The following is a 17,871-nucleotide window of genomic DNA, read 5'->3' as shown; positions in this document are numbered from 1 at the left end:
CCCAAACACAGACCCTGACCCTTGCTTTGACCTTGAGTCTTACACAGATCCTAACGCTAACCATGACCCTGACCCTGACCTTGACCGTAACCATGACCCTTACCGTGACCTTGAAGCTGACTCTGACCTTGACCCTTATGCCAAACCTAACCCTAACCCTAACTCTAACCATAACCCTAGCTCTGCATTTAACCCTTACCCTAACATTAACCATACCGCTAACCGAACACCTACCCTAACCCTAACTCTAAACTTACTCTAACCTGAACACAAACCCTGACCCTGGTTTGACCTTGACCCTGATCCTGACCTTGAATGTAATCATGACCCCGATCCTGACCTTGACCCTGATCATAACGCTAACCCTAAGTCTACCATACTCTACCCTTACTCTAACCATAACCAGAACCCTAACAGTAACCCTACCCTATCCCTAACCCTAACCCTAACTCAAACCTTACTCTACCCAGAACACTGACCTTGACACTGTCTTTGACCTTGACCCTGACCCAGACCCTAACGCTAACCATGACCCTGACCATGACCTTGAATGTAACCATGACACTGACCATTACCTTGACGCTGACCCTGACCGTAAACCTAACCCTAACCCAAACTTTAACCTTAACCCTTGGTCTGTATTTAACACTTACACTAACCTTAACCATATCCCTAACCGTACCACTAGCATAACCCTAACTCTAACCTTATTCTAACCCAAACACTGACCCTGACCCAGGTTTTGACCTTGACCCTGACCCAGACCCTAAAGCTAACCATGACCCTGATCCTGACCTTGACCTTAACCATGACTCTGACCCTACCTTGAAGCTGACTCTGTCCTTGACGGTGACTCTAACCCTAACTCTAACTCTACCCCTAACCTTAGCTCTACATTTAACCCTTACCGTAACCTTAACCATAACCCTACCCGTAACCCTACCCTAACCCGTACCCTAACTCTAACCTTACTCTAACCCAAACACTGACCCTAACACAGGCGTTGACCATGACCCTGACCCTGACCCGAACGCTAACCAAAACCCTCACCCTGACCTTGACCATACCCATGAACCTGACCCTGACCCTGACGCTGACACTGACCTTGACCGTGACCCTACCCTAACTCTAACCCTAACCCTAGCTCTGCATTGAACCTTTACCCTAACCATCACCATAACCCTAACAGTAACCGTATCCTATCCCTAATGTTACTCAAACCCAAACACAGACCCTGACAATTGCTTTGACCTTGAGTCTTACCCAGACCCTAACGCTAACCATGATCCTGATCCTGACCTTGACCATAACCATGACCCTTACCCTGACCTTGAAGCTGACCCTGACCTTGACCCTGACGCCAAACTAACCCTAACCCTAACTCTAACCCTAACCCTAGCTCTGCATTGAACCCTTACCGTAACCTTAACCATAACCCTAACCGTAACCCTACCCTAACCCAAACTGTAACCTTATTCTAACCCGAACACTGACCGTGACCTTGCCTTTGACGTTGACCCTGACCCTGACCCTAACGCTAACCATGACCATGACCCAGAACTTGACCATAACCATGATGCTGACCCTGACCTTGACCCTGACCCTAACTCTAAACTTAACCCTAGCTCTGCATTTAGCCATTACGCTAACCCTAACCATAACCCTAACCGTAACCCTACCCTAACCCTAACTATAACCTTACTCTAACCCGAACACTGACCCTGACCCAGACTTTCACCTTGATCCTGACCGAGACACAAACGCTAACCATGATTCTGACACTGACCCTGACCGTAACCATGACACTGACCCTGAATTTGTCGCTGACCCTGACCTTGATCCTGACCCTAACTCTAACCCTAACTCTAACCCTAACCCTAGCTCTGCATTTAACCTTTACCCTATCTTAACCATAACCCTAAACTTAACCCTTCCCTAACTCGATCCCTAACCCTAACCTTACTCTAACCCGAACACTGACCCTGACGCTGCCTTTGACCTTGACCCTGACCTTGACCTTAAAGCTAACCATGATTCTGACACTGACACTGACCGTAACCATGACCCTGACCCTGAATTTGTCGCTGACCCTGACCTTGACCCTGACCCTAACCCTAACCCTAACTCTAACACTAACCCTAGCTCTGCATTTAACCTTTACCCTATCTTAACCATAACCCTAACCGTAACCCTACCCTAACTCGATCCCTAACCGTACCCTTACTCTAACCCGAACACTGACCCTGACCCTGCCTTCGACCTTGACTCTGACCCAGAACCTAACGCTAATTTTGACGCTGATCATGACCTTGAAAGTAACCATGACCCTGACACTGACCTTGAGGCTGACCCTGACCTTGACCCGGACCCTAAACCTAACCCTAACCCTAACTGTAACCCTAACCCTAGCTCTGCATTTAACAATTACCCTAACATTAACCATAACCCTAACCGTATCCCTACCCTAACCCTAACCCTAACCCAAACTCGAACCTTACCCTAACCAGACCACTGACCCTGACCCTGTCTTTGACCTTGACCCTGACCCAGACCTAACGCTAACCATGACCCTGACCATGAACTTGAATGTAACCATGACACTGACCATGACCTTGACGCTGACTCTGACCCTGACCCTAAACCTAACCCTAACCCTAACTGTAACCTTAACCCTAGGTCTGCATTTAACCCTAACCCTAACCTTAACCATAACCCTAACCGTAACCCTACCCCAACCCTAACTGCAACCTTACTGTAACCGGAACACTGACCCTAAGCCTGCATTTGACCTTGACCCTGACCCTGACCCTAACGCTACCATGACCGTGATCCTGACCTTGACTGTAACCATGACCCTGAACATGACCTTGACTCTGACCCTGACCTTGACCCTGACCGAAACACTAACCCTAACTCTAACCCTAACCCTAGCTCTGCATTTGAACTTTACCCTACCTTACCCATAACCCTAACTGTAACCCTACCCTAACTCGATCCCTAACCCTAACCTTACTCTAACTCAAACCCTGACCCTGACCCTGGTTTGACCTTGACTCTGACCCAGACCCTAAGGCTAACCATGACCCTGACCATGACCTTGACGCTGACCCTAATCTTGACCCTGATCCTAAACCTAACCGTAACCCTAATTGTAACCCTAACCCTAGCTCTGCATTTAACCCTTACCCTAACATTAACCATAACCCTAACCATATCCCTACCCTAACCGTAACCTAACACTAACTCTAACCTTATTGTAAACCGACCACTGACCCTGACCCTGTCTTTGACCTTGACCCTGACCCTGACCCTAACGCTAACCATGACCCTGACCCTGACCTTGACCATAATCATGACACTGACCTTGACCTTGACGCTGACCCTGACCTTGACCCTGACCCTAACCCTAAACCTAACCCTAGCTATGCATTTAACCGTTACGCTAACCTTAACCATAACCTTAACAGTAACCCTACCCTAACCCTAACTCTAACCTTAGTCTAACCCAAACACTGACCCTGACCCAGGCTTTCACCTTGACCCTGACCGAGACCCAAACGCTAACCATGACACTGACACTGACCCTGACCGTAACCATGACCCTGACCCTGAATTTGACGCTGATCCTGTCTTTGACCTGACGCTAACTCTAACCCTAACCCTAACTCTAACCCTAACCCTAGCTCTGTATTTAACCTTTACCCTATCTTAACCATAACCCTAACCGTAACCCTACCCTAACTGGATCCCGAACCCTAACCTTACTCTCACTCGAACACTGACACAGACCCTGCCTTTGACCTTGACCCTGACCATGACCCTAACGCTAACCATGACCGTGATCCTGACCTTGACCGTAACCATGACCCTGACCCTGACATGACGCTGACCCAGACCTTGACCCTGACCCTAACCCTAACGCTAAATCTAACCCTAACCCTAGCTCTGCATTTGACCCTTACCCTACCTTGACCATAACCCTAACCGCAACCCTACCCTAAATCGATCCCTAACCCTAACCTTACTCTAACTCGAACACTGACCCTGACCATGGTTTGACCTTGACTCTGACCCAGACCCTAACGCTAACCATGACCCTGACCATGACCGTGAATGTAACCATGACCCTGACCCTGACCTTGACGCTGACCCTAACATTGACCCTGTCCCTAAACCTAACGTTAACCCTAAATGTAACCCTAACACTAGCTATGCATTTAACACTTTCCCTAACATTAACCATAACCCTAACCATATCCCTACCCTAACCCTAAACCTAACACTAAATCTAACCTTACTCTAGACCGACCACTGACCCTGACCCTGTCTTTGACCTTGACCCTGACCCTAACGCTAGCCATGACCCTGACCCTGACCTTGACACTGACCTTGGTGGGTCTGCCGCGGAGGCGTATCTTGTGTGAGTGTGAGTGAGTGAGTGTGAGTGTGAGTGTGAGTGTGTGTGTATAGAGAGACAGCCCCCAACCCCGGCCCGCCGATCCCAGCCCGCACCGACCCGCCCCTCCTGTCACCCCCGTCCCTCCGAGCCCTCTAGACACGGCTGGCGAACTCAACAGGCCCGGCCCGGCGAACTCAACAGGCCCGGCCCGGCGCGGGTCAGCGCCAGCACAGGGCCTGGGGCGGGAGGAGGAGGCAGGGAAGCGAACAGAGGCTCAGCTTCTTGAACGAGGCAGGGGCACCCTCCGCCATCTACGGACACACCACCCTGAATGTGCCCCGTCTCCTCTGATCTCGGAAGCTAAGCAGGGTCGCGCCTGGTTAGTACTTGGATGGGAGACCGCCTGGGAATCCCGGGTGCCATAGGCTTCTTCTTTTTTTTTTTGGCCTCTGGTTGTGTCCCGTTTCTAGGAGCGTGGCGGCGGCAGCCCGGGCTGGGGGTGACCACCACCCTCAGTGCCCGCCGCGGTGCCTGGCGCAACAGCCCGCACCGTGGGGCCTCCTCTTGTCCCGAGCCGCGACACCGCCGCCACGCGGCAGCATGCATGGCATCTGGACTGTCAGGTCTCAGAACAAAGGTCTGCTCTGTGGGAACCGACACGGTGGAGGAAACCTTGAGAGTCTGAGAGGGGAGGGAGTTGCAGAAGAAGGCCAGGATGTCATTTTGAGGGAGTATGGGACCAGTACTCGTCCCGTTGCTTTTGGGGTTCTATGGGCTACACGTAGGAATATTTGGTGGTGGCACCTGATGTTGGGGGATCCGGAGTCACACCCAGACCGGCTCCACAGGCCTCCTTTTACTTTTCTCTTCGGATACATTATTTTTAAAAAAGTGTCTCTTATCTCTATTATTGCATTTTCTTTTCTCTCTCTTTTCAAGCAGATGATGGGAGTCCAAGTATTAAGGTGACATGTGTTGCCCGTGACCCCCTCCCCCCTGTGTTCTTATTCATTTACCTCTCATGTTGTTCCAGCGTATTGTGGGGGTACCAATGTTAAGGTCGGGTGCGTTGCCCTCTCCCAGCCTCCCCCCTTGGGTCAGAGCTTCAAGTGCGCCCATCCCCCAGTCGGTGCGCACCCACCCCATTCCTAAGGGATGTGTATGCCCATCCCCTCCACCCACCCACCCGACACCCACCTGATGAAGGTGATTCCTCTGTGTCCACTTAGGTGTCCATCGGTTCGTACCCATTTGCTGGTGAGCGCGAGCACGTGGTGCTCGTGTGTCCATTCTTGGGATACTTGGCTTACTGGAACGGGTTCCAGCTCTGGCCAGGAGAACCACGAGAGGTGCCCCCTCACCGTTGCTCATCATAGCCAAATGGCACTCCGTGATGTCCACGCGCCACATTTTATTTACGCACTCGTGGGTCGATGGGCACTCGGGTCGCTTCCAGGTCTTTGATTGTGACTTGTGCCCTGTCTCTAACCCTAACCCTTACCCAGCCAGTCTCCTCCATGGCCCCTGCCTGACTGCCTCCTTCCAGCCCCGCCTGTCACCTGTCACCGTCCTCTGCCCCTGCCTGACACGCTCCTCCCCGCCCGGGCCGTCACCGTCCTCGGCCCCTGCCTGACGGGGCTCCTCCGTCGCCTGGGCCTTCCAAGGGCTTGGTGTGGACGCTGGTTCCATGACGCCCTCCCAGGAACCCGGTAGCAGGGCGGATGCAGCGTCTCCCGCAACCCAACCATCCGCCCCGGCAGGCCGCACGTCCCTAAGTGGCCTGCGGGGGACGTGCTCCCGCTGTGCCGCCGGGGCCCAGCCTGGTGTCTTCTCTGAGGCCCCCCGCGGCTGCCACTCCCCGCAAGGGGAGAGCCGCGGAGGTGGGGACCGCCTCCTCATGAGGACGTACACCCAGCTCTCCACGTCGGATTCCGGGGCTCTCTGTCCTGCCAGAAGGCCCAGCTGGCCTGCGGGTCCTTAGAGTGGCAAAAACATCCGAAAACTGAGATTGCGGGTCCGGTGGGTGTCTGCACTTTTGTGCTGGGCACCCCAGGGAGGCCCCGGGGCTGGCTGGACTACGAGGTCTGCTGGGCGGGGGGTGTGGAGGAGCAACTGATGCCCTTTGCACTTTGGGTAGCAAGTGTCTGAGGTGTCTCTGATCCCTGCACCATGTCGGGGGGAGGGGGGGGAGGAGGAGGAGGAGGAGGAGGAGGAGGAGGAGGAGGAGCGGGAGGCCGTGACCTGCAGTCGTGTTCCCGGGGTGGCACGGCATGTGGCTTCTTCCACGGGCTGCTTGGCCTGGGCTCCCTGCACCTGGGCCTTTGGAGGACTGGCCCTGTGCTTGCCAACACTTCCTGCAGGGACCCAGAGCTGGGAGGTTGCATCTCTCAGCCCTGGGTCGGGCAGAGCCCCAGCGGGCCATGCCCACAAGCTCTCTCAGCACGGGTCCCCCAGAAGGCTCCTTTGGGACCAGGATTCTCTTGCGGGTGACTCTTTAAGGTCTGGCCCCTGGACGGAGGGGCACCAGGAGTAGAGGAGCAGGAAGGGGAAGGGGGTGGCCACGCGAGGGGACACTTTCAGTCCAAGTCCCAGATTCAGCCTGATCCTCGTGGGAACCCCGGGGTGGACATCACACCTCCTGGTTGTCCCGCTCTGAGACAAGGAGCCGGGCTTCGCATTCCCACAGCAGCCAGTCGTGGGCTGAGGACACCTGGGGCGTTGGGAACTCCCTGGCTTCTCCTTGGTTTAACATCTGGAGCTGCTTGTGAATTGTGCCACCACACACACCCGAGTGCAGGTGTCTTCTGCGCAGACTGCGGGCCTCGCTCTTCTGAATGCCGCTAGCTCGCCACCCACCCACGGGTGAACCTGGTCAGGGTACTTTCTCTCAGGGGCAGACTCTCCTCCGGGCGGGCTACCGGTGTCTCTGTTTGCTCCTTTCTTTCTTCCATTTCGGGAAAGGCTTCCTTGCTGGGTGTGGAATTCTCCTATGCCTTTCCTCGCCTATTCTGTCAGCTTTAAAATTCTCTTTCAGTTGCCACCCTCACAGATGGATTAGGAAACTCTTTCCGGTGCACTCATTAGTGAAATGACCTCAATGAAGCTGGAATCCAATATCTAGTCACCGATTTTTAGCGAGTCCACACGCCAGGGTGGTTGGGGTCCAATGCAGCCCCAGCCAGGCCCATGCCCCTTGGACTGGGCCACAGGAGGACACAGAAGAGGGTCCCGGCCCCCACGGTAGCGGTGCGGGCAGTTCTCCAAGGGCTTGGGCGTTTTCCAGAGGGAGGAATTGGAGGGGACTGATTTCTTCAGCGCCCCACAGACCACGCCACCCCACCCCACCCATGGGACACATCCAGAGAGAGAGAGAGAGAGAGAGAGAGAGAGAGACGCCCCATACACTCGCTCCCCTCCCCCATGCGCTGTGCCCCAGCCCTGACCTGGGGGAATAGGCGGCAGCCCACCCACAGGGCGAGGGGGGGGCGCAGCTGAAAGGGGTTGTGGGGGAGGGCGGCCCCTGGCTGGGGTCAAAGGGCGAGCGCCGCGCGCGTGCGTGCGCAGTCAGCTTCAGCGGCGGCGACGCACCGGGGGTGGGCGGCGGGTAGGTGAAGGAGGCCGGGCGAGGAGACGAGGGGGGCTGGGAGGGCTCCACCTTGGCTAGTCCAGCCGTGGAGGCGCATCTTGTGTGAGTGTGAGTGAGTGTGAGTGTGTGTGTGTGTGTATAGAGAGACAGCCCCCCGCCCCGCCCCGCCCATCACCCCCGTCCCTGGGAGCCCGCGGGACCTGGCCGGCTGGCGAACTCAACAGGCCCGGCCCGGCGCGGGGCCTGGGGCGGGAGGCGGCGGCGGGGAAGCCCAGAGAGGCTTGGCTTCTTGAGTGGGGCAGGGGCGCCCTCCGCCGCCGTCTAGGGCCACACCACCCTGAACGCCCCCGATCTCGTCTGGTCTCGGAAGCTAAGCAGGGTCGGGCCTGGTTAGTACTTGGATGGGAGACCGCCTGGGAATACCGGGTGCCACAGGCTGCTGCTTTTTTTTTTTTTTTTTTTTTTTTGCCTCTTGTTCTGTCCCCTTTCTGGGAGCGCGGCGGCGGACCGGGGTGGGGGTGACCCCAACCCTCAGCGCCCGCCGCGGTGCCTGGCGCCCCAGCCCGCACCGTGGGGCCTCCTCTTGTCCCAAGCCGCGACACCGCCGCCACGCGGCAGCATGCGTGGCATCTGGACTGTCAGGTCTCAGACCAAAGGTCTGCTCTGTGGGAACCGACACGCTGGAGGAAACCTTGAGAGTCTGAGAGGGGAGGGAGTTCCAGAAGAAGGCCAGGATGTCATTTTGAGGGAGTATGTGACCAGAACTCGTCCCGTTGCTTTTGGGGGTTCTATGGGCTCCACGCAGGAATCTTTGGTGGTGGCACCTGATGTTGGGGGATCCGGAGTCACACCCAGACCTGCTCCACAGGCCTCCTTTTACTTTTCTCTTCGGATTCATTATTTTTAAAAAGTGTCTCTTACCTCTATTATTGCATTTTCTTTTCTCTCTCTTTTCAAGCAGATGATGGGAGTACAAGTATTCAGGTGACATGTGTTGCCCGTGCCCCCCTCCCCCCTGTGTTCTCATTCATATACCTCTCATGTTGTTCCAGCGTATTGTGGGGGTACCAGTGTTAAGGTCGGGTACAGTTGCCCTCTCCAAGCCTCCCCCCTGGGGTCAGAGCTTCAAGTGCGCCCATCCCCCAGTCGGTGCGCACCCACCCCATTCCTAATGGATGTGGATGCCCATCCCCTCCCCCCACCCGCCCGACACCCACCCGATGAAGGTGATTCCTCTCCGTCCACTTAGGCGTCCATCCGTTCGTACCAATTTGCTGGTGAGCGCGCTCACGTGGTGCTCGTGTGTCCATTCTTGGGATACTTGGCTTACTGGAACGGGCTCCAGCTCTGGCCAGGAGAACACGAGAGGTGCCCTCTCACCGCTGCTCCTCACAGCCGAATGGCACTCCGTGGTGTCCACGCGCCACATTTTATTAATGCACTCCTGGATGGATGGGCACTCGGGTCGCTTCCACGTCTTTGCGATTGTGAATTGTGCCCTAACTGTCACCCTAACCCTTACCCAGCCCGTCTCCTCTGCCCCTGCCTGACGCACTCCTCCCCGGCCAGGCCCGTCACTGTCCTGGGCCCCCGGCCTGACCGGCTCCTCCCCGCCCGGCCTGTCACCGTCCTCTGCCCCTGCCTGACATGCTCCTTCCCGCCCGGCCTCTCACCGTCCTCGGCCCCTGCCTGACCGGCTCCTCCGTCGCCTGGGCCTTCCAAGGGCTTGGTGTGGACGCTGCTTCCAGGAAGCCCTCCAGAAACCCGGCAGCAGGGTGGCCGCAGCAGTCTCCAGCAGCCGTCCCTAAGTCGCGTGAGTGCGGGGGACGTGCCCCCGCTGTGCCGCGGGGGCCCACCCTGGTGTCTTCCCTGAGGCCCTGCGGCTGCCGGCTGGGCTGCCGCTCCCCGCAAGGGGAGAGCCGTGGAGTTGGGGACCGCCTCCTGATGGGGACGTACGTACACGCAGCTCTCCACGTCGGATCCCGGGGCTCTCTGTCCTGCCCGAAGGCCCAGCGGGCCTGCGGGTCCTTAGAGTGGCAAAAACATCCGAAAGCTGAGACTGAGGGTCCGGTGGGTGTCTGCACTTTTGTGCTGGGCACCCCAGGGAGGCCCGGGGGCTGGCTGGACAACGTGGTCTGCTGGGCGGGGGGTTGGAGGAGCAACTGATGCCCTTTGCACCTTGGGTAGCAAGAGTCTGAGGTGTCTCTGAGCCCTGTGCCCTGTGGGGGGGGGGCCGGGGGGAGGAGGAGGAGGAGGAGGAGGAGGACGTGGGAAGGGCCAGGGCCTGCAGTCCTGTTCCCGGGGTGGCACGGCAAGTGGCTTCTTCCACAGGCTGCTTGGCCTGGGCTCCCTGCACCTGGGCCTTTGGAGGACCGGCCCTGTGCTTGCCAACACTTCCTGCAGGGACCCAGAGCTGGGAGGTGGCATCTCTCAGCCCTGGGTCGGGCAGAGCCCCAGCGGGCCATGCCCACAACCTCTCTCAGCACCGGTCCCCCAGAAGGCTCCTTTGGGACCAGGATTCTCTTGCGGTGACTCTTTAAGGTCTGGCCCCTGGATGGAGGGGCACCAGGAGTAGAGGAGCAGGAAGGGGAAGGGGGTGGCCATGCGAGGGGACACTTTGAGGCCGAGTCCCAGCTTCAGCCTGATCCTCCTGGGAACCCCGCTCTGAGACCAGGAGCCGGGCTTCGCATTCCCACAGCAGCCAGTCGTGGGCTGAGGACACCTGGGGCGTTGGGAACTCCCTGGCTTCTCCTTGGTTTAACGTCTAGAGCTGCTTGTGAATCGCGCCGCCACACACACCCGAGCGCAGGTGTCTTCCGCACAGACTGCGGGCCTCGCTCTTCTGAATGCCGCTAGCTCGCCACCCACCCACCCACGGGTGAACCTGGTCAGGGTGCTTTCTCTCAGGGGCAGACTCTTTTCCGGGCGGGCTACCGGTGTCTCTGTTTGCTCGTTTCTTTCTTCCATTTCGGGAAAGTCTTCCTTGCTGGGTGTGGAAATCTCCTATGCCTTCCCTCGCCTATTCTGTCAGCTTTCAAATTCTCTTTCAGTTGCCACCCTCACAGATGGATTAGGAAACTCTTTCCGGTGCACTCATTAGTGAAATGACCTCCAGGAAGCTGGAATCCAATATCTAATGGCCGATTTTTAGCGAGTCCACACGCCAGGGTGGTCGGGGTCCAATGCAGCCCCGGCCAGGCCCAGGCCCCTTGGACTGGGCCACAGGAGGACACGGAGGAGGGTCCCGGCCCCCACGAAGCGGTGCCGGCAGTTCTCCACGGGCTTGGGCGTTTTCCAGAGGTAGGAGATGGAGGGGACTGATTTCTTCAGCGCCCCCCAAACCACGCCACCCCACCCCACCCATGGGACACATCCCCAGAGAGAGACGCCCCATACACTGGCTGTGCCCCAGCCCTGGCCCGGGGGAATAGGCGGCAGCCCACCCACAGGGCGAGGGGGGGGCGCAGCTGAAAGGGGTTGTGGGGGAGGGCGGCCCCTGGCTGGGGTCAAAGGGCGAGCGTCCCGCGCGTGCGCAGTCAGCGGGAGGCAGCGACGCGCTGGGGGTGGGCAGCGGGTAGGTGAAGGAGGCCGGGCGAGGAGACGAGGGGGGCTGGGAGGGCTCCACCTTGGCGAGTCCAGCCGTGGAGGCGCATCTTGTGTGAGTGTGAGTGAGTGTGAGTGTGTGTGTGTGTATAGAGAGACAGCCCCCCGCCCCGCCCCGCCCCGCCCCGCCCATCACCCCCGTCCCTGCGAACTCAACCGGCCCGGCCCGGCGCGGGGCCTGGGGCGGGAGGCGGCGGCGGGGAAGCCCAGAGAGGCTCGGCTTCTCGAGCGGGGCAGGGGCGCCCTCCGCCGCCGTCTAGGGCCACACCACCCTGAACGCCCCCGATCTCGTCTGGTCTCGGAAGCTAAGCAGGGTCGGGCCTGGTTAGTACTTGGATGGGAGACCGCCTGGGAATACCGGGTGCCACAGGCTGCTGCTTTTTTTTTTTTTTTTTTTTGCCTCTTGTTCTGTCCCCTTTCTGGGAGCGCGGCGGCGGCCCGGGGTGCGGGTCACCCCCACTCTCAGCGCCCGCGCGGTGCCTGGCGCCCCAGCCCGCACCGTGGGGCCTCCTCTTGTCCCAAGCCGCGACACCGCCGCCACGCGGCAGCATGCGTGGCATCTGGACTGTCAGGTCTCAGACCAAAGGTCTGCTCTGTGGGAACCGACACGCTGGAGGAAACCTTGAGAGTCTGAGAGGGGAGGGAGTTCCAGAAGAAGGCCAGGATGTCATTTTGAGGGAGTATGTGACCAGAACTCGTCCCGTTGCTTTTGGGGTTCTATGGGCTACACGCAGGAATCTTTGGTGGTGGCACCTGATGTTGGGGGATCCGGAGTCACACCCAGACCTGCTCCACAGGCCTCCTTTTACTTTTCTCTTCGGATTCATTATTTTTAAAAAGTGTCTCTTACCTCTATGATTGCAGTTTCTTTTCTCTCTCTCTTCAAGCAGATGATGGGAGTACAAGTATTCAGGTGACATGTGTTGCCCGTGCCGGCCTCCCCCCTGTGTTCTTTTTTTTTTTTTTTTTGAGACAGAGTCTCGTTTTGCTGCCCAGGCTAGAGTGAGTGCCATGGCGTCAGCCTAGCTCACAGCAACCTCAATCTCCGGGCTCAAGCAATCCTGCTGCCTCAGCCTCCCGAGTAGTTGGGACTACAGGCATGCACCACCACGCCCGGCTGTGTTTTTCTATATATATTAGTTGGCCAATTAATTTCTTTCTATTTTTAGTAGAGACGGGGTCTCGCTCTTGCTCAGGCTGGTTTCGAACTCCTGACCTGGAGCAATCCGCCCGCCTCGGCCTCCCAGAGAGCTAGGATTACAGGCGTGAGCCACCGCGTCCGCCCCCCCCCCCCCGTGTTCTTATTCATATACCTCTCATGTTGTTCCAGCGTATTGTGGGGGTACCAATGTTAAGGTCGGGTGCCTTGCCCTCTCCAAGCCTCCCCCCTCGGGTCAGAGCTTCAAGTGCGCCCATCCCCCAGTCGGTGCGCACCCACCCCATGCCTAATGGATGTGTATGCCCCTCCCCTCCCCCCACCCGCCCGACACCCACCCGATGAAGGTGACTCCTCTCTGTCCACTTAGGCGTCCATCCGTTCGTACCAATTTGCTGGTGAGCGCGCTCACGTGGTGCTCGTGTGTCCATTCTTGGGATACCTGGCTTACTGGAACGGGTTCCAGCTCTGGCCAGGAGAACACGAGAGACGCCCTCTCACCGCTGCTCCTCACAGCCGAATGGCACTCCGTGGTGTCCACGCGCCACATTTTATTCATGCACTCCTGGATGGATGGGCACTCGGGTGGCTTCCACGTCTTTGCGATTGTGAATTGTGCCCTAACTGTCACCCTAACCCTTACCCAGCCCCCGTCTCCTCTGCCCCTGCCTGAGGCACTCCTCCCCGGCCAGGCCCGTCACTGTCCTGGGCCCCCGCCTGACCGGCTCCTCCCCGCCCGGCCTGTCACCGTCCTCTGCCCCTGCCTGACATGCTCCTTCCCGCCCGCCCGGCCTCTCACCGTCCTCGGCCCCTGCCTGACCGGCTCCTCCGTCGCCTGGGCCTTCCAAGGGCTTGGTGTGGACGCTGCTTCCAGGAAGCCCTCCAGAAACCCGGCAGCAGGGTGGCCGCAGCAGTCTCCAGCAGCCGTCCCTAAGTCGCGTGAGTGCGGGGGACGTGCCCCCGCTGTGCCGCGGGGGCCCAGCCTGGTGTCTTCCCTGAGGCCCTGCGGCTGCCGGCTGGGCTGCCGCTCCCCGCAAGGGGAGAGCCGCGGAGGTGGGGACCGCCTCCTGATGGGGACGTACACGCAGCTCTCCACGTCGGATTCCGGGGCTCTCTGTCCTGCCCGAAGGCCCAGCTGGCCTGCGGGTCCTTAGAGTGGCAAAAACATCCGAAAACTGAGATTGAGGGTCCGGTGGGTGTCTGCACTTTTGTGCTGGGCACCCCAGGGAGGCCCGGGGGCTGGCTGGACAACGTGGTCTGCTGGGCGGGGGGGTTGGAGGAGCAACTGATGCCCTTTGCACTTTGGGTAGCAAGAGTCTGAGGTGTCTCTGAGCCCTGTGCCCTGTGGGGGGGGGCCGGGGGGGAGGAGGAGGAGGAGGAGGAGGAGGACGTGGGAAGGGCCGGGGCCTGCAGTCCTGTTCCCGGGGTGGCACGGCAAGTGGCTTCTTCCACAGGCTGCTTGGCCTGGGCTCCCTGCACCTGGGCCTTTGGAGGACCGGCCCTGTGCTTGCCAACACTTCCTGCAGGGACCCAGAGCTGGGAGGTGGCATCTCTCAGCCCTGGGTCGGGCAGAGCCCCAGCGGGCCATGCCCACAACCTCTCTCAGCACCGGTCCCCCAGAAGGCTCCTTTGGGACCAGGATTCTCTTGCGGTGACTCTTTAAGGTCTGGCCCCTGGATGGAGGGGCACCAGGAGTAGAGGAGCAGGAAGGGGAAGGGGGTGGCCATGCGAGGGGACACTTTGAGGCCGAGTCCCAGCTTCAGCCTGATCCTCCTGGGAACCCCGCTCTGAGACCAGGAGCCGGGCTTCGCATTCCCACAGCAGCCAGTCGTGGGCTGAGGACACCTGGGGCGTTGGGAACTCCCTGGCTTCTCCTTGGTTTAACGTCTAGAGCTGCTTGTGAATCGCGCCGCCACACACACCCGAGCGCAGGTGTCTTCCGCACAGACTGCGGGCCTCGCTCTTCTGAATGCCGCTAGCTCGCCACCCACCCACCCACGGGTGAACCTGGTCAGGGTGCTTTCTCTCAGGGGCAGACTCTTTTCCGGGCGGGCTACCGGTGTCTCTGTTTGCTCGTTTCTTTCTTCCATTTCGGGAAAGTCTTCCTTGCTGGGTGTGGAAATCTCCTATGCCTTCCCTCGCCTATTCTGTCAGCTTTCAAATTCTCTTTCAGTTGCCACCCTCACAGATGGATTAGGAAACTCTTTCCGGTGCACTCATTAGTGAAATGACCTCCAGGAAGCTGGAATCCAATATCTAATGGCCGATTTTTAGCGAGTCCACACGCCAGGGTGGTCGGGGTCCAATGCAGCCCCGGCCAGGCCCAGGCCCCTTGGACTGGGCCACAGGAGGACACGGAGGAGGGTCCCGGCCCCCACGAAGCGGTGCCGGCAGTTCTCCACGGGCTTGGGCGTTTTCCAGAGGTAGGAGATGGAGGGGACTGATTTCTTCAGCGCCCCCCAAACCACGCCACCCCACCCCACCCATGGGACACATCCCCAGAGAGAGACGCCCCATACACTGGCTGTGCCCCAGCCCTGGCCCGGGGGAATAGGCGGCAGCCCACCCACAGGGCGAGGGGGGGGCGCAGCTGAAAGGGGTTGTGGGGGAGGGCGGCCCCTGGCTGGGGTCAAAGGGCGAGCGTCCCGCGCGTGCGCAGTCAGCGGGAGGCAGCGACGCGCTGGGGGTGGGCAGCGGGTAGGTGAAGGAGGCCGGGCGAGGAGACGAGGGGGGCTGGGAGGGCTCCACCTTGGCGAGTCCAGCCGTGGAGGCGCATCTTGTGTGAGTGTGAGTGAGTGTGAGTGTGTGTGTGTGTATAGAGAGACAGCCCCCCGCCCCGCCCCGCCCCGCCCCGCCCATCACCCCCGTCCCTGCGAACTCAACCGGCCCGGCCCGGCGCGGGGCCTGGGGCGGGAGGCGGCGGCGGGGAAGCCCAGAGAGGCTCGGCTTCTCGAGCGGGGCAGGGGCGCCCTCCGCCGCCGTCTAGGGCCACACCACCCTGAACGCCCCCGATCTCGTCTGGTCTCGGAAGCTAAGCAGGGTCGGGCCTGGTTAGTACTTGGATGGGAGACCGCCTGGGAATACCGGGTGCCACAGGCTGCTGCTTTTTTTTTTTTTTTTTTTTTTTGCCTCTTGTTCTGTCCCCTTTCTGGGAGCGCGGCGGCGGCCCGGGGTGCGGGTCACCCCCACTCTCAGCGCCCGCGCGGTGCCTGGCGCCCCAGCCCGCACTGTGGGGCCTCCTCTTGTCCCAAGCCGCGACACCGCCGCCACGCGGCAGCATGCGTGGCATCTGGACTGTCAGGTCTCAGACCAAAGGTCTGCTCTGTGGGAACCGACACGCTGGAGGAAACCTTGAGAGTCTGAGAGGGGAGGGAGTTCCAGAAGAAGGCCAGGATGTCATTTTGAGGGAGTATGTGACCAGAACTCGTCCCGTTGCTTTTGGGGTTCTATGGGCTACACGCAGGAATCTTTGGTGGTGGCACCTGATGTTGGGGGATCCGGAGTCACACCCAGACCTGCTCCACAGGCCTCCTTTTACTTTTCTCTTCGGATTCATTATTTTTAAAAAGTGTCTCTTACCTCTATGATTGCAGTTTCTTTTCTCTCTCTCTTCAAGCAGATGATGGGAGTACAAGTATTCAGGTGACATGTGTTGCCCGTGCCGGCCTCCCCCCTGTGTTCTTTTTTTTTTTTTTTTTGAGACAGAGTCTCGTTTTGCTGCCCAGGCTAGAGTGAGTGCCATGGCGTCAGCCTAGCTCACAGCAACCTCAATCTCCGGGCTCAAGCAATCCTGCTGCCTCAGCCTCCCGAGTAGTTGGGACTACAGGCATGCACCACCACGCCCGGCTGTGTTTTTCTATATATATTAGTTGGCCAATTAATTTCTTTCTATTTTTAGTAGAGACGGGGGTCTCGCTCTTGCTCAGGCTGGTTTCGAACTCCTGACCTGGAGCAATCCGCCCGCCTCGGCCTCCCAGAGAGCTAGGATTACAGGCGTGAGCCACCGCGCCCGGCCCCCCCCCCCCGTGTTCTTATTCATATACCTCTCATGTTGTTCCAGCGTATTGTGGGGGTACCAATGTTAAGGTCGGGTGCCTTGCCCTCTCCAAGCCTCCCCCCTCGGGTCAGAGCTTCAAGTGCGCCCATCCCCCAGTCGGTGCGCACCCACCCCATGCCTAATGGATGTGTATGCCCCTCCCCTCCCCCCACCCGCCCGACACCCACCCGATGAAGGTGACTCCTCTCTGTCCACTTAGGCGTCCATCCGTTCGTACCAATTTGCTGGTGAGCGCGCTCACGTGGTGCTCGTGTGTCCATTCTTGGGATACCTGGCTTACTGGAACGGGTTCCAGCTCTGGCCAGGAGAACACGAGAGACGCCCTCTCACCGCTGCTCCTCACAGCCGAATGGCACTCCGTGGTGTCCACGCGCCACATTTTATTCATGCACTCCTGGATGGATGGGCACTCGGGTGGCTTCCACGTCTTTGCGATTGTGAATTGTGCCCTAACTGTCACCCTAACCCTTACCCAGCCCCCGTCTCCTCTGCCCCTGCCTGAGGCACTCCTCCCCGGCCAGGCCCGTCACTGTCCTGGGCCCCCGCCTGACCGGCTCCTCCCCGCCCGGCCTGTCACCGTCCTCTGCCCCTGCCTGACATGCTCCTTCCCGCCCGCCCGGCCTCTCACCGTCCTCGGCCCCTGCCTGACCGGCTCCTCCGTCGCCTGGGCCTTCCAAGGGCTTGGTGTGGACGCTGCTTCCAGGAAGCCCTCCAGAAACCCGGCAGCAGGGTGGCCGCAGCAGTCTCCAGCAGCCGTCCCTAAGTCGCGTGAGTGCGGGGGACGTGCCCCCGCTGTGCCGCGGGGGCCCAGCCTGGTGTCTTCCCTGAGGCCCTGCGGCTGCCGGCTGGGCTGCCGCTCCCCGCAAGGGGAGAGCCGCGGAGGTGGGGACCGCCTCCTGATGGGGACGTACACGCAGCTCTCCACGTCGGATTCCGGGGCTCTCTGTCCTGCCCGAAGGCCCAGCTGGCCTGCGGGTCCTTAGAGTGGCAAAAACATCCGAAAACTGAGATTGAGGGTCCGGTGGGTGTCTGCACTTTTGTGCTGGGCACCCCAGGGAGGCCCGGGGGCT

At 59.3% G+C, this 17,871-nt stretch overlaps 3 non-coding genes and 1 pseudogene across 3 annotated transcripts; all 4 read left to right on the top strand.

The window, feature by feature from the left end:
• Nucleotides 1-4,708: 4,708 nt before the first annotated feature.
• Nucleotides 4,709-4,827, top strand: LOC142863997 (uncharacterized; annotated as a pseudogene).
• Nucleotides 4,828-8,304: 3,477 nt separating this feature from the next.
• On the top strand, nucleotides 8,305-8,423 carry LOC142863923 (5S ribosomal RNA). The gene has a single exon (XR_012914588.1). It is a non-coding gene; the product is annotated as a 5S ribosomal RNA (ribosomal RNA).
• A 3,419-nt stretch (nucleotides 8,424-11,842) lies between these two features.
• On the top strand, nucleotides 11,843-11,961 carry LOC142863922 (5S ribosomal RNA). The gene has a single exon (XR_012914587.1). It is a non-coding gene; the product is annotated as a 5S ribosomal RNA (ribosomal RNA).
• Nucleotides 11,962-15,724: 3,763 nt separating this feature from the next.
• On the top strand, nucleotides 15,725-15,843 carry LOC142863921 (5S ribosomal RNA). Its single transcript, XR_012914586.1, has one exon. It is a non-coding gene; the product is annotated as a 5S ribosomal RNA (ribosomal RNA).
• Nucleotides 15,844-17,871: the final 2,028 nt, after the last annotated feature.

The sequence above is a fragment of the Microcebus murinus genome, chromosome 23 (assembly GCF_040939455.1).
Source record: "Microcebus murinus isolate Inina chromosome 23, M.murinus_Inina_mat1.0, whole genome shotgun sequence".
NCBI lineage: Eukaryota > Metazoa > Chordata > Mammalia > Primates > Cheirogaleidae > Microcebus > Microcebus murinus.
The sequence above is the reverse complement of the archived record's forward strand: the minus strand, read 5'-3'. Positions and strand labels throughout refer to the sequence as shown.